Here is a 16,844-nt window from a genome sequence, read left to right on the forward strand (position 1 = left end):
AGAACATTTCAGTGTTTCCATCTGTTAACTGTTCAGCACCACGAGGGCAATGTGTGTTAGGTAAGTTGCTAAGGCACAAATAGCCTCCAATGTGCTCAGAGCCTTTTAGAAAGAAAGCAATAATATAAAGCATGTACAATTTGTCCTTAATAATCACAACATTCTCTCTGTTGGAAGCCACCTTTTGCTTTGCTGGACTGATTTCCTGGTACAAAAGCAAGAAAGCAGCATTAGAAGGAGTTGTGTCATGGGTATTCTTAATCCGTTTTTCCTGGTTCAGAGGCTTGGGGCCTGGTATTGCATATTTGAGGACCATAGGAAGCTGCCTCATGCTGAGTTGGACCACTGGTCTATCTATTTCAGTACCGTCAATGCTGCCTAGCAGCAGCTCTCAAAGCTTTCAGATAGGGATATTTTTATCCTGGTTAGACATGACAGCGATTCGACCCAGGACCTTCTGCATGCAAGGCAGAATGCTGTCCCAATGAATTAAGAAAGGGGTGAGTGGGACCATGTTCCCCCAGCCCTTACCCTTGTTAGGGCCTGAAGTCCCACCCATTGCTTCCTAACCCCATCTCCTATGCAGAATCAAGCATAAATAAGAATAAAATGATCTTAAACCATCTAGCATTGGCCTAACTCAGAAAGCTGAGATCTGTTCCATCCAGATTTAGCCCTCTAGTGGATTTGTGTACGTGTATTAATTTTATGGCCTGCCTTTTAGTATTTTGACTGCAAACAATCAAAGCGATTGAAAACTTCAACACACAATATAGATATTACAATTGACAACACCCAAAGGCTCAACAGAGGCAGGACTCTGCCCCCCAATCCAGATGGTATTAAAAGTTTCAAAAAGGAAGTAAGGCACCAAGTGGGCCTCCCTGGGGAAAGCATTCCAAAGGCATGATGCCATTCAGTCAGTAGAGCATGAGACTCTTAATCTCAGGGTTGTGGGTTCGAGCCCCATGTTGGGTAAAAAAATCCTGCATTGCAGGGAGTTGGACTAGATGACCCCCATGGTCCCTTTCATCTCTTCAATTCTATGATTACAGAAAATGTCTTCTCTCCAGTCTGCAGCTAGCTGGCTTCAGGAGACTGGGGAACCAAGAGAAGAGCCTTTGAAGATTTAATTGTTATTTTATTTTTTCACAAAATTTGTATACCGCTTAATTGTAAAAAAAAAAAAAACACCTTCAAGGCAGTTTACAAAGATGGAATTTATGTACAGGAAGGAAGGCAGTCCTTAAGAGACTTGGATCCCAAGCCATGTAATGAAAGCACGCACAATTAAGGGAACTATACAAGGGCTGCCCGATTAAGAGGACTACATAAAGGCAGGATTTCTCTGCCATCATTGCCTCCTCAGCGAAATGCCCTGCAGAGCTGTTTTGGGTGGTGCGTGAACTAGTTAGATTCAGTCTGGAAATTGGAACAATGTGCCCATCTAATAAATGCAACTCATTTGTGAGTTATTTTTAGGATAAACCTGCTTGCATCCATGCTGCCTTTGATGCCACAGTTGTAATGGATACAGTGAAGGTGTTCAGAGTGCCAGCTGCTCATTATCTGTGGGGCCACTTTCAATTGGTGCAACCTGAAGATATGGACAGGATTCTTGCAGGAATGAGGTGGTCCCAATGTCATCTTGCTTCTTGATCCTCTTGGCTTGTGATGAAGATGATTTTAGGGTAGCATGACCAGTTTGGGCACTGGGCACCGCACTACAAGGGGGTGCCACAGCAATGCTGTAGAATTTGAGACCCCAAAGTTCGCCACTGCTTGTGAGAGTAAACAAATACCAGTTAACATGACCAATAGTCAAGGATGATGAGTTGTAGTACATCAACATCCGAAGGGCACCACATTGCCTATCCCTGTGTCACATCATTATCACAAAGTTGCAGTATTACTTTCCTGTCGTTATGAGGCTTTGCACTTCAAAAATTTGCCACTACTCCACCGATCTTGCATGCAATAAATACTCCTCTTCCATCTTTGGTAAGATGCCACCCCTGATATATCCACTAGATGGACCTCCAAAGCAATACAGGACAGAAGGAGGCTGATCATGAGCTAAGAGAAAGTGCTGCACTGATAGCTCTTATTGTCCCATTAAAGGCTGGAGTTCCTCTGCAACTACATAATCACAGTTTTAAAAATGATTATGGAAACTGGTTTCCACCTAAGGTTGCATTTTGGTGTGTGTGTTTTTTTCCATACTGTCTGCAGCACTCCAGATTTAATCAGGGCTGTAGCTAGGGGTGGTGAGGGGGTGTGGTGCCAGGGGAGCAGGGGGGGGATTGGCTACAAAATATGTCCATAAATATGTCTATAAATAAAAATATTGATTATTGCCTCATAAGAAAATGTTTTTAAATAGAGGGTGAATTGAATGGGGGGGGTTGGGGGGTTGGAGGAGAGGCAGAAAGAAGAGCTAATTTGTCCGTGGCTAGGGGGCACAATCTGGATAGTTCTGCCAGGGGTGCAATATCAGCTAGCGACGACTCTGGTCTTACTAGGTGCATGTTAAGTGAGATCCACTCAATCTGAAGTACTAATGGGTTTCTCTTCCACAGAGCAGCTCTGATGCCTGAGTGAAACAGGATGAATCATCCTTTTTTTCCTTCAGCATTGCAAAGTACCCAAAATAACATTTTCAGATTTCAGCAACCCATTTCTTATGGGTCAAACCATAAAAGCAATTGCCTGTCTGCTGTTCAATTCCCAAAAGGTGCTGACAGCAGTGGCAGCTGGTGCCTCTTGGCACTGGTAGAGTGGGGGGACACCCAGTAGCAGGTGGAGCCGAAGCCAATGACAAGCTGGAGCCAACTAATTCTACTTTTGTTGCCGCTCTCCTCCCTGGTGAGTTCTACAAGGAAAATGCTGAGACAGAGGAGGAGGAAGCTGGCATTCAAAGCTGCCACCCTTGGGCTGAGAGTAAGTAAGTAAGAAGGCAGGCTGGTTGGTGGGGCAGTATCCCATTTGCCCTAAAGGACCAGTCCCACTGAGGAGGAAACATGCAAAAACAGTGTGCCTTGGATCCTCTGCACACATGACAAATGCAAGCTTATTTCTTCTCTTCTTCTTTGGCAATCACTCATAGCCGAGTAAGCTTGTCTTCCATGAACACAGTATTAAAAATAAGTCTACAAGTGACTGCGGGGGCCAATTCTGGATCCACATCTCCTTCCACAATGGGGACATAAGTTTCTGGGTGGGAGTTGATCACGGTGAGGGTTTGCCAAATGTGTCTTCCTCTTGGCTGGTTTCTCCTTTTCACCCTGAGTTCAGGCTTCTTCAAAGTCCACAACACCTTTGGTAAAGGCTGTTCTCCAATTGGAGCGCTCAGAGGAGGTCAGTGTTTCCCAATTATCAGTACTTACCGGTACATTACATTTTTTTTTAGATTTGCCTTGAGAGTGTCTTTAAACCTCTTTTGTTGTCCATCAGTATTTCACTTTCCATTCTTGAGTTGGGAATAGAGTAGCTGCTTTGGAAGACAATAATCAGGCATCCAAACAACATGACCAGTCCAATGAGGTTGATGTTGAAGAATCATTACTTTGACACTGGTTATCTTTGCTTACTCTAGTACTCTGACATTAGTTTGCCTTCCCAAGTGATGTGTAAATTTTTTGGGAGACACCTTTGCAGTTCCGGAGGCTGCCACGCTCATTTAAAGCAGGTAAACCCCGCCCGCGAGCAGAGCGGGTCCCGCCCGCAAAGTCTCCCCTCCCTGAAGAGGAGAGATCTTAATGGAATCTTTCGAGGAGTTGGATATTGCGTTGATACAGTAAGATTGGTAGTACAATAGCTTTGTAAATAGCTTTGGTTTCCCTGTAAATGTCGCAGTCCTCAAACACTCTGCACTTCAATCAAGAGAAAGTTGCACTCACAGAGCTCAGGCGATGCTGGATTTTGGCATCAATGTTGGCCCTTGTGGAAAGATAACTGCCCAGGTAGGAAAAGTAATTGACACTTCCCAACTTTACACCATTAAGTTGGATTTGTGGTGCTGCAGAGGGGTTGTTTTGTGCTTGTTGGTGCAGCAAACATCCCCAGGCATGCACCAAACTCTGCTTTCTAAAACTCCACATTCAAGGTTTCTGCAGGGTATCTCAAGGACAACCAGGCACAATGTCACTCCCCAATCTCTTGGGTTGTGTGCATGTAATCTGCAATATTTTGTGGCAGGTCCCTCTTGAGCCTATTAATTCTGCTTGCAACACAAAAACAAGGGGGTGGGCTGGAACACATCCTTTGCATGCAGAAGTTCACATGTTTGATTTCTGATTTTAAGTACCGTAGCCTCCCCAGTCTTGGAGTAGTCCAAAACATCTGGAGGGCACCAGGTTGGGGAAGGCTGGTGTAAAAGGATCTGATAGGGACTAGGAAGACATCTTTTTCTGAGACCTTTGAATGTTGCTGCTAGTCAGCACAGACAATACTAGGCTAGATGTACCGATGGCCTGAGTCAGATTCTGTCTAATGCAGCTTCATGTGTATGTTCAACATTATGGCTGAAATTGATATTTTGGAAATCATAATCCATTGCCTAATCCTTCCAACTGCTCACCCATGCAGCTACATAACCTAAAGATTTGCTCTCTCTTTGCCAGCCTGGAGCTACTCCTGCCTACCCCATATCATGTGTCACTTGGACACACACACACACACACACACACACACACACACAAAAGATCACAGAGGGCTGTGGTTTGGTATGGCTGCCAGCAGCATTTTATTCATAGTCTTTGGTTTCCTCCTGTTGGTTTTGCTAGTTGGCCTTCTCTGGGGTATAATCCAAGAGGAGGGTTATTGTTGGCTCCACAATAATGATGCAGGAAAGAGCAGCGGCCATGCCATTCCAACTTCTTGCTGTTTCAGAACCTGCCTAGACTGAAAGATTTCAGTGCTACTATCAGCAGATCTGCTTTGTCTCTCCCAAGCCCTGCAGGTAACTCCTGCTGTTGGCAGAGGTTCTTGCTAACATGGGTCCAGGTGCCAAGTGTTAAGACATCTGTGTTGGAGCAAACTTGATAATTTTCTGGAACATAGATCAGAGGCAGGCGCATAGCCTCCCTGGTCTTTAAGGATAAACATGAATTGTAGGTTCAATAGAAAAAAAAAACTTAGTCTGTTGGGGTGTGTTTTGTTGTTGTTGTTGTTGTTGTTGTTGTTGTTGTTGTTTAACTACTTTGTTTCTCAGTGGAATTAAAGCAGCCAGGCTGCCATGGATGACACAGAAAAATATATGTGTAATGTTGCATTTATTTTTGTTTTTATTTTTAAAGAATCTATTAATTTTCACCATAAAATTACAACTCCATAGAAACGAAACATCAACAGAAAATTGCTTTTTAAATATTTGAATTGTTCCAACTTCATGCCTTAACTCTGCACTGAATACACTTTAAAAAAATGCTTAATTACATATTAACATGTGTCCTTGTAAGGCAGAGCCCAAGTTGGAATTACATGAAAGCTAATTATTGACCAGCTTATGGTATCATAATATTTGATCTAAACTCTCTCATTTTTTTCCTTTTTCACTTGTGCTCTTTCAGCAAGAAAACTCCCAGGGCACTCCCTTTTATAAACACTACAACATAAACCCTCTAGACGTTTAAACAAGGCATCTAATAAATACTTAGCCATTGCCAACAGTTCAGTGTGCGTGTTTGTGTGTTAATTTTTTCATAACAAATATGGAGGGAAAAGGGTGTATAGGCCCATAAGATTATAGAGCTGTATGAAGATCTTATATGTAAAGGAACTAAAAAACAAGGCTGCCTGTAAATTTCAAAGAGGTAAAACATGGTGTTTAATTTTGGTAAGTTCAAAAGTGGAGGAGATTGCTCAACACTTCTGTGACAGAGAAACCATGTGAAAAAAATAGTTTGAGTGCTGGCATTTGGCTCGTGTTAAAAGAAATATATATGCTCCAAAAAGCTAAGGATTCTTTTTTAAATAAATGGTAATATAAGGACCCAGTTATAGCTTGTGCCAGCAATATGCCGAGATAATATGCCTTTTGGATAATGTTGTGTGAACACAGATTATAAATTCAGCGTTGGAAAAGCAGGGAGTGAATGCTAAATTGGAAGGGAACACAGCCAAGGAGGGTGGGGACAATCAACCTGGAGGTGTTAATGGCACCTGGAATATTGGATGGATGGATGCAAGCACAAAGGTTTTCTGACCTAAACTTAGTACTATTTCCCCCTGACCACAGCAAGAAATGGTTCACCAATCCTACTGAGAAGAAAGGTTTTGTAGCATGTCTCCTAATTTGCATTTAGGATATTAGGGGACATAGCAGAGTTGCTATATATGTCTACACATTAGGGTTTTTTTGAGGCTTGTTCTAGAGATGTATTTTCCTGTTATGGACATCACCTTATGCATTATTTTACTATCCTTAGACAAGGTCCTATGTGTCCATATCATCACATGCTAGCTGGAACTAGTTACTCCTGTTGTGAATATATTCTTCCTAACCCCCACTGAAGCTCAATATTAATGTGATCAGGAGAAATCAAAATTAGTTTTACAAATAAATATATAATCTTTACATATGCTCTACCGACTGAGCTATCCCAGATTATATTTTATTACACAACTTGTTTTTAATGTTTGTTTGTTTTTAGTAGTATTTTTAATGAATATTTTAGCTTGTCTCTTGTAATTTGCTTAGAGGTATTTTGTTCTAGTAAGCAAAATATTCATTTTGTTAAATGAATGAATGAATGAAACCTTGGGGAAAGTAGTTATCTGTGAAGCACTAAGGGTCTCCTACAAATAATTCTAAACATCCATTCCAAATTATGATTCTCAAGTTTCTTTAAGAGCTGTCAATGTGGTATGAAACAGACATAAGCATTATACCCAGGACTATAGGTAGATTTGGATATAACTGTTCCTTATTTTTTTGGGGGGGGGGTGGAATCTGTGAGAGAAAGAAAGAAAGAAAGAAAGAAAGAAAGAAAGAAAGAATCATGCCTCAATGCTGCCTGTTGCTAAGGGCCTCATTTTCAGTGATGTGTGTGTGTTTTGTGGGTGGAAAGACTTGGTATGATTAAGCTTTGTTCTGGTAGATTGAATTTTCACTATACCATATTGAAGTGGTGACAGATTTTTTTGGAAAGAAGATGGAATGTTGTTGTTTTCTTTTTTAAAAAAGCTGTCTGATCTTGTTTTAATTAGAATTCTGCAAGTGAGTTAAATGAAGCAGAACTCACCCGAGGAAGATGAACAGTGTTTTGTTGTCTTTTTCTGAATGCTAAAAAAGAAGCTGGTATATGTTGATTGAATTTCAAGTAGCAATAGAACAAATATGCAAAGGATAACCGTCTCTCAATCCAAGGCTGATTTCCTCTTCAGTTTCCCCTCATATGGGAAAATCAAGGGTCAGCTCTTGCAGGGACAACTGAAATCAATTCATTCTTCTGTCTGAGGTGAAGCACAATATGGCATTCTGTGTATAGGAAGCTGACCATCGTGGTATTTGAATTTTACTTCACCACATGTACTCCATTGCACCTGAGGACATTTGGCTAGCTTAGAGGACTGACCGACCCCACTCTGAGCCTCTGCTGCCTGAGGCAGCCGCTCATTCTACCCAATGGTAGAGCTGGCCATGAGACTGTCCGCCTTTTTTCCTCCCACATTCTTGTAATATACATTTATGTGGTTGCCACCTTGTGGCCAAAACACAAAAGTGTTTATTGAAAAAAGTTGGAACCGAGCATGCTCAAAGCAGCCTGGTTGTTTTTTTTTAAGAAGTGGTTCCAAACTGAAAACTCTGTAACAAAAGCTAACAAATAAAACCAGTTACTGTTTCATCTTACTGGTATAACCTACATACAGAAGTTGGGTGATTAAAGACTTTCACTAGCTGTCTTATTTGTTGCAAAATCCCCAAGTGCATTATTTGTAAACTTGAAAACCTGCTCTGGAGGAGTGGAGATGATGTCATTGTTGTCACAAGTGCCAGCCAATCAGCACTGCACCTAGCCACCCCTCAACTGCAAACTGTAAGAATGGGTTTCTGCCGATCTCAGTGCTTAAGAGAAGGGCTGTACATCAGATTTAAGTTGAGAAGGCACAACGTTGCAGTGGGCGCCACTGCTCAAATTATTGATATTTGGACACATCACTTCAGCTGCAAAACTGATCCCATAATTCATCATCATAAACTTTATTGCACTAGGCAAAAGCATAATCCAGAAACATCAGAAATCACTACTTATACAACAAAACCACAATCAAATCTACTAAAATTCTTTGCTACATGGAATAATAGGTAATTCTCATATAAAATATACATATTAAATCTCTGAGTCCACTTTGCAGTTATCTAATTCTTTTGCCCTAATCTTCCTAGCTGTCAAGGCACAATTATTATTTTTTAAAACTTATGAATCATAATTCATTTTCTTTCATTATTTCTTGTTTCCGCCAACAGTAATTGACAGAAGCTGCTACATTAAAAAATCCCCAATCCTTTATGTAATGAAACTACCAATAATTATGGCTGTCATTTTATTACTACTCACTGTTTATACTGAGCTCTATATTTGACTGGTCAAAAATGTGTTGTAGGTAAATGCATATGCCATAAATGCATACATTATCAATAATGCCTAAGGTGATAATGCAGCTAGAGTCATAACCTAAGGAATGCTGCAAAATTGTTATGTGGAATGCTTAGTCTTTCTGGACTGGCCCACCAACCCACTTGGTTTCTTAACAACTAAGACTTTTTCTCGCATTAACTTCGGGACTTCTCTCTCTCTCTCTAGATCAGCCTTTCTCAACCTTGGGACCCCAGATGTTGTTTGACTACAACTCCCATCATCCCTGAATACTGGTTCTGGTAGACCGGGATGATCTTATGAGGACCCAAGGTTGAGAAAGTTTGCTCTAGATCAGTGTTTCCCAAACTTGGGCCTCCAGCTGTTTTTGAACTACAACTCCCATCATCCCTAACTAGCCAGACCAGTGGCCAGGGATGATGGGAACTGTAGTCCAACAACAGCTGGAGAACCAAGGTTGGGAAACACTGCTGTAGATGATGCTCTGTATCATGGGGAAGCTGTGGACCAGAAGATGTTGTTAGACTCCAACCCCCATCAACTTGGGATGATGGAATCCACCAACATCCAGAGATTCTCCACCCCTGATGTAAAATCATATCTGAACACTATGCCTCTGAAGAAAGAAAGAAAGAAAGAAAGAAAGAAAGAAAGAAAGAAAGAAAGATAAAGTTACATTTCTGTTCATGGCAAAAGTGAACAGCAGATGAAGCCACTTTTCGTTAGTGTTCTAAAAGTGTCATGATGAGAAAGGATGTAATGTCCTTCTTTGCATGTTCCATTGCTCTGTGTGGGTGGGGAGTAACATAAATCAATTTAAAAAGAAACCAGGGTTGAATGTACAAATGGGTCCTTATTCCAGGCTTCTTCTGCTTTTTATTTCTGCACAGCAGCTGTTTAGAAGCGAGCCCCGGAGCATTTTTACACAACAGACCTAGACCAGTTTTATACCAGTTTAAGTGCAATGGCACAAAGAATTCTGGGAACTATTTGATGAGAGTTCTAACAACTACATCGAAGTTCTCTCATAGAACTACAATTCCCAGAGATCCCTAGTAAAAGTATGGTCTGTCCATTTACATACTTCTTGCATTTACATTTCTTTACAGTCTTAAGGGACTGAAACAAATGACATAATAAACAAGGTTGGCTGTGGGGGGAGAGTTCAACTGCAGCAGGCCCTGTTGCTCTCTGTGCCTGCCTCTTTGCTCTATATATTTTGGCTGTGTTGCATATTTGTTTTTCTTTATTGCTCTCCTTTCAAGAAGCTTAAGGAATGCCTTACCCTGTGTGTCCCAAGCTGGTCACCGAGATCATCTAAGGGAGTAAAGGACTTGACTTCTCAGAAAAGAGTTGCTAGATACTTAAAGGGAACCATAAACTGTAAACTTAAACTACCAGCTTACAGCAATCCTAAACTGGCTTTCCCAGATGCTGGAAGGGCCGGGGAAAAAAAGGATTTCAAATCAGCAGATGGAGTTCTTTTCATGTTTGGAATGGTCCTGTTTCCTGGGCCAGTTATAAAAAAGGATCTGTAGCTTTTTCTTTTGCAGGGTCACAGAGCTCAGCTGTGCAACAGAGGCATGCAGAGAACTGGTCTGCATTGACCAGTGGTGTCCAAACTTTTTTCAAAGAGGGCCAGATTTGATGAAGTGAAGGGCCGTGGGGGCCAACCAAAGGACCGACCAAAGTTGTTGAGCTTTTTTTGGGATTGAAGTTGTTGAGGGGTTTTTTTTTTTTAGGATTTTACCCCAGGAAATAAACTGCCACAGGCACCGGATTAAAGCAACTGGCTGGCCGAATTAGGCCCCTGAAACGGTCTTTATACATGCCTGGCATTGACCAACTAGCTATGGACTTTGGGTTGTGTGGGCAGAAACCTGTTTGATTGATGGACAACAAGCAAAGCTGACTGACGTACTCTCAAAGCAATAAGTTTAATGTAAGAACCAAACACATTAGGGTGAAATACCACTATGTGGGTAAGGTGATACAAAAAGGACTTGTTGAATTGGCATAGAAATTACAGCCAACATTCTGACCAAGCCACTACCAAGAGGCAGTTTGGAGAACCTTCGAGTCAATATGAGACTGGGTGGTTCATTAATTGTGCATGCAGTTGTTATATTTTCCTGAGAAGGGGATTGCGGGATAACCAGCCTTATATAACCAACATGCTTAAGTCTAATGGATGAAGGGGTTAATGCCATAGAGTAAGCTGTACAGCCAGGCTTAGCTATGTCCACTTCCCCCAACAATAAGATTATTGTTCCTCTTCAACTAACCTGAGAAGCTCAGTATGTAAAGAGGTTTGAGCTGGTTGTTCCAGCTTGAGTTGCTTGACTCTCATCAGCCATTATTGAGTTCCTATACCAATAATTTAGGATCCTTCACCACTTGGAACTAAACTAAGTTTTACTACGGTGTAACCTTTCTGACTGATGTATGGAAAAGCACATAAACCCAACCTTTGTATAGTTTGTAAGTAAACCACTTTTAACTTACTTTATGTGTGGTTTGTTCCCATGCTGGGGGAAGAGGGGACTATTTTTGAACTCATTTTAAAGGGTACATTTAAAAGGTCTCACAGCCTATACTTCAATGCTTTGGTTTGCTACATGTTTTGTGATTTTAAATATCTCCTGGGGTTCTCTCACCAAATAGTACTTGCCCCAAACCTGGACCTTGGCATCCAGGAATTTTTCTTGTGTTTGTTTATGATCAAGGCTAGTTTTTGGACTCTGCCAAAATCCCAGCTGCATGTACTTTCCACCAATGTACTTTGGTGTTATCAGTTCCACTGTATGCCTCGGAAGGACGGCAGTTTTATCTGGCCTGCGGCCAGGGAACTTTCAACAATCAGGAAATTCAGAAGTGGGAAATTTGCAAACCTTAGCAGGAGGCAGGTAGCTGACTGAATAGAAGTTTGCTCTTTGATCCTTCAGCAGCACCATTAAAGGCTTATCAAGCTGGGCATCCATCTTAAAATGAATGGGGCCTGCCATTTTAATAGCCGTTGGGTGAGCCAACACCACACCAAGTTAAATTGTGCCAAAGAGTGTCATTGGTGGCCTAATACGTTGCCTAGTCCAATGGCCTGCAGTTTGTTTTTTTTAAATGTCACCATGTTTTCAATAATCATAAACATTAGCCCAATACCATATTCAGTTTCTGTTAATTGGTTCTCATGGGAAACTTACAGATTCTTGCTTCACACAATTAACTCAAGGCAGTGTCAATTTACTCTTGGCAGAAAGCCAAGGTCTGCCTGGCCTGGAAACTACTCTCTGATTGGTTAACGACCAGCACTGAACTCTGTTATCTAGGAATGCTAGCACAGTTGTTTCTTGTTGGGTGTTAGGAGTAGGAGTGCTGCATATGGTTGGAGAGAGAGAGACAGAGAGGATTTATTTTGCTTTGCTTTGTATGCAGAAACTCTGCTGGTTTTTTTTTCTTTTAATAAATCCTGTAAATAGTTATTCTGCATCTAGCCGACTAGTCATTTCCACCTCAACTAGCTTCTGTGCTGTGCAGGAAAACTCTGCCACGTTTGGGCTAAAGCCACTAGAGCTATGCCTGACACTTCAAAATTCTAAGATACCATTTCTGCTAGAGTTAATTATCTGCATGAGTTTCCTCCCTGCAAAAGGTGGAACATGATGGCAGGCCTCACAAGGCTGGTGTGGATGATGCACAAAGGACTGCAGGAAACCTTGCATGCTAAGGATATGTCAGCATGCGATTTTCAAGTGCTTCCAATGTAGTTTTTAAATAAACCTCACCCCACCTCAGTGGTCTTCTTCCATGCCCTCCTTTCCCAAACCAAGTCAACATTTACAACGAGGACATAATATGCTTGCTTACAAATGTGCAAGGTGAGTGGGTGTTGCAGGATGCAGGAGCAAGCACACAGGTGGGAAGTGTCAGTCCCAAAGCCACTTCAGTCCTCCTGGCATCCTGAATCCAAAGCAGTTTTCTATCAGCTGTATTCAAATTGCTGCTATTAAGCACTTCTTGCACATACTGGTTTGAGCTTCTACCCTGTGATTCCAAAGGCCCATTTGTGAAGCCTGCACCAAGCAGAGGGAGACAGAACTGCCTATCTCAGATTTGTTTGGCTTGGCACATGACCCAATCTGCAGTTTTTGCACATGTTTGTCAAGCAAGCTGTATGCTTGTCAGGATCTTTATGTAGGCAAGTTTGAATCTGGTAAGTAAGGCTGTTATGAAGTCTCATGTTCACACAGCTTTCAGAAATGCAATCAAAGTAAGTGTGGAAAATGTTTATCAAGTGGCAAATGTGTGGGGGCGTTTTGAGAGAGCTGCAGCTTTTGACAGAAAATACATAAAGTACAATTGGTTGCAAATTACGCCTGGTATTGGCAGCTCTCTTTTTAATACAAGGGAATGAAAGCAGAGGATTTTACTCGGTAAAAAGAGTGTTTATGCAGAATACCATCCTCCTATGTACTATGCATCAAAATGTAAAAGCTGAGCTAGTCATTATGTTTGCTTATGGCATGAAGAGTATAAAACAGTGTGACCAAAGCTCAGAGCAAACATATTGTAAACATTTTAAGAAGTCTGGGAATGTTCTGCAGGTCTTTATAAGGAAACATTTGACTTCCATAACCCAGATGTAAAGGGTAGCTGGGGTGGGGGCGAATTGTGTGAGGGAATGCAAACAAAAACTTTCACATGCCAACTTTTTCTGCCTTTCCCCCTCCCTCCTTTGACATATCAAAATAGGTTTCTGCATTGCAAAGACCCAGGCTCAGCCTAACTATTTCCAAATGACTCTGTGGTTGTATTTTTCATATGTGCTAGTGCTGAAAGATCATATTGTTACTATGCCAAAAATTGGCCCCTGTCCAGATATGACATCGCTGTCCCCAAATTGAAATGATGATGTGTTTCTTTATGAAACATGATAAACAAAAGCAAATCAAGTAAAAATGCATTGCTAATTGCTGTTAAAATCTAAGCACTAGGGTTGCTCTAAAAGTGATTAGGCAGTCACCAAGCAATTTATTTTGGAATGGTATTTCCTTACTCTAGGCCAGGCATCCCCAAACCTCAGCCCTCCAGATGTTTTGGACTACAATTCCCATCTTCCCCAACCACCGGTCCTGTTAGCTAGGGATCATGGGAGTTGTAGGCCAAAAATCTGGAGGGCCGCAGTTTGGGGATGCCTGCTCTAGGCCCTTGATGGTTTCATGTTTGATGTTTTGCTTTAAGCTGTTCAGGACTATTGGCAGAGAGTGTTTGTACTAAGCTAAATCATTGGAGAAGATGTTGCTTAGTTTGTATTCTGCTGACTGGAGGCACAGTGTTTCCAGCTTGATAGGCATTAATTGAAATCCATATGCAACCTGGTCCCTTCACATCTCTGTCCTTTTCTCTGCATAGTCAAGGTTGCAACTCTTAAGGAAGCAGGTGCATGCATATTATGGGACAGACCCTTCAGAGCAGTTGGCTTGCAGTGGGAAGTAGGCCTACTGCTAAGGCGTTTCAGGGTGTCTTGCAGACGTGGTGGGTTTGATCATTCTTAGTTGTTCAAGGCAGTGTTTCTCAACCTTTTTTGGGCCACGGCACACTTGTTCCGTGAAAAAAATCACGAGGCACACCACCATTAAAAAAGTTAAAAAAATTAACTCTGTGCCGCCCTATATTATAATTATGACTGTAAGAAACACTTGCCAAATATTGCTTTCCGGTGGGTTAGTGCTGAGTATTGGCGGCCGCCAGGCTCGTTTGCACTGAGCTTTGGGAAAGAGGAGGAGAAATATTGCTTTCCGGCGGGTCAGCATTGTATATTGGCGGCCGCCAGGCACGTGACAATGCAAATCGCCCTTCTCGTCGCCGCACGTCGCGGCACACCAGCCAGCGTCTCGCGGCACACACGCTGCGAGCCAGCGTCTCGCGGCACACCAGCCAGCGTCTCGCGGCACACACGCTGGTTCAAGGAACTGAAAAGTTTTTATCTGTTGTGACCTTGTCTTGTGATTGCGTGTTGTACATTTAGTTTAATAAGTTTAAGACTGCAGCCCTATATTTTTTAGGAAATAAGGCCTATTGATCACAGTGAGACTTACTTCCAGGTAAGCACACACAGAGAAAACAAACATTTTATATTCTTATAAGAAAAATATTTTGGCTTCTGCCTTCCATCAGTTGCTCTGATCAAAACGATGCCGTTTCCAAGGCGGATGAAGGCAGACGCCAAACCATTTTGCTATAAGAATTTTAAATGTCTGTTTTGTTAGTCATATTGAAACCATAGTGGGAACCGAAGCCTAGTCTTCCCTGTTTTGCTAGAAGCCTTTTTGATGACTCAGGCACCCTTAAGAACAGCTCTCTCAGCTGGCTGATTCGAAAGGCAAACATGCTGAATGACTACAGTCAATTCAATAAGGCTTGGTTGGCAAGACAAGGAGAGAGAACACTGGGCCATTTACAGGACCCCGATAGCCTCACAAAGGTGGACATCCTTGGCTCAGGTCCAGACTTTGCAGATTCTAAGGGGTTTTGTTTACTTCTTGTCTTAGTAGGTGGTATTACTTTTCTTCACTTCTCATTGCACTCTGTAATTCATCCACCCCTTTCTTTTGCCTGCACATAAAGTCCTGGGTTTTGAGCTGGTAGAATGGGCCGCAGAATTAAACATCTCCTTAGACATGGATCCTGGTGGGTTAGATATAGGCAAGTTGCCACTGCTATTTGTAAAACACTTTGAGGGTTGTTTTTGTTGTTTAAAAATAAACAAACCACTCTGCAGTGGTTTCCTAATATGTAAAAATACACCAGAAATGGCCTACCTTGCAGCATTCCTGTGAACATAGTAAATGAGGCATGTCTTGTGAAGAAAACAATAACTTCTACTCTTAAGTACTGAACAGTTGCTGCCTGCAAATGCCATCTGCAATGCAAGATGTTCTGGTTGCCTCGTCTCAAAAAGGATATTGTAGATTTGGGAATGGTTAAGAAAAGTGCCACCGAAAGGATCAAGGGGGTGGAGCAACTCCACTATGATGAAAGGATGCAGGGTTTGGGATTTTTTTGTTTAGACAGAAGGCAAGTGGCGCAACAGAAGTTTGCAAAATTATGCATGGAAAGGGGATAGAGAGAAGGTTTTTTCCCCTCTCCCTCTGTCATAATACTAGAATTTGTGGGCACCCATTGAAGCCAAATGTTGGAAGATTAAGGGCAGAAAGTAGTTCTTTATGCAGCGCATAGTGAAACTATGGGACTGTCCTTCCCTTCAAAGGGCCACCTGAAGCAGGTTGCTGTATCCTGCATCACAGCAGGGCCGGCCTCGGCAAGCACTGTAGCAAAGGCATAGGAACACCAGCCTTTATGATCCCACACTAGGACAATGGTCAGTGCTCCTACTTCAGCAACTGCTTTCTGCTACAGTAATGTTTGGAATCGGGAATATATCCAACAATTCCATACATATAATTGCTCACTGGTTTCCAAGGGCCCTTCATATAAATATATTTTGTGGAACAGCAGAGCAATCATGCTGCAAAATTGTTTAAAGCACATGTAAAACCATAACTAGATCTTTGTGCTAAAGGACAAGCAGCCAGTGGGCAATACTGTATTCCAGATCACTGAGGCATAGAAGCTTTGTTCAAAGGAGAATGCATGTTTAAGTAGATCTACTGGAGCACACTTTGGACCTTAAGATCATGGTAGGTGTACAATAGATGCACAGGGTTTGTGAAAGCTCAGGGCTGCCCCAGCGGTCCAGTTTAGTGCAAAACGGTGCACATTGCAATCTAGGAAGAGGTGGTTGAAAGCTGTTATCTGGCCTGTTTAAGACATGCTGAGATTACAGAAGTAGGAAGAGCTGGCTGAGTTTACTCCTGCTCTCTCTAATGTTTTTTGTTTGGATGGGGAGCGGGCTAGCCTTTGCCTTTAGACAGCAGGAAGAGTGAATCTGTAGAGGAGTATTAGTTTTTAATATAAAAAAGATAGGTTGCTGACATTTTTGTTGCTTTAAATGTTTGTAAGTTACGGTGTATTTTATTGCTTGCACTTTATTACTGGTGCCTATTTTGTTGGGGGGTTGTTGCTGCTGGGTTTTTTTAAATCTACGGTAGATCTTGTTGTGAATTATGTGGAAATTGTTCGGTTTGGTTGTGTATTTTTTAAATGTTCATTTATTGTTTATTACTACTTTTGTTATGTTGCAGTTATGTGTTATGCCTTGAGCATGGTTTGAACTGTGGAAATATG

At 41.9% G+C, this 16,844-nt stretch overlaps 1 protein-coding gene across 1 annotated transcript in view; it reads right to left on the bottom strand.

The window, feature by feature from the left end:
• Nucleotides 1-16,844, bottom strand: part of GALNT11 (polypeptide N-acetylgalactosaminyltransferase 11) — a 58,460-nt gene that overhangs the window by 37,830 nt on the left and 3,786 nt on the right. The window lies entirely within an intron of this gene.

The sequence above is a fragment of the Zootoca vivipara genome, chromosome 12 (assembly GCF_963506605.1).
Source record: "Zootoca vivipara chromosome 12, rZooViv1.1, whole genome shotgun sequence".
Lineage (NCBI taxonomy): Eukaryota > Metazoa > Chordata > Lepidosauria > Squamata > Lacertidae > Zootoca > Zootoca vivipara.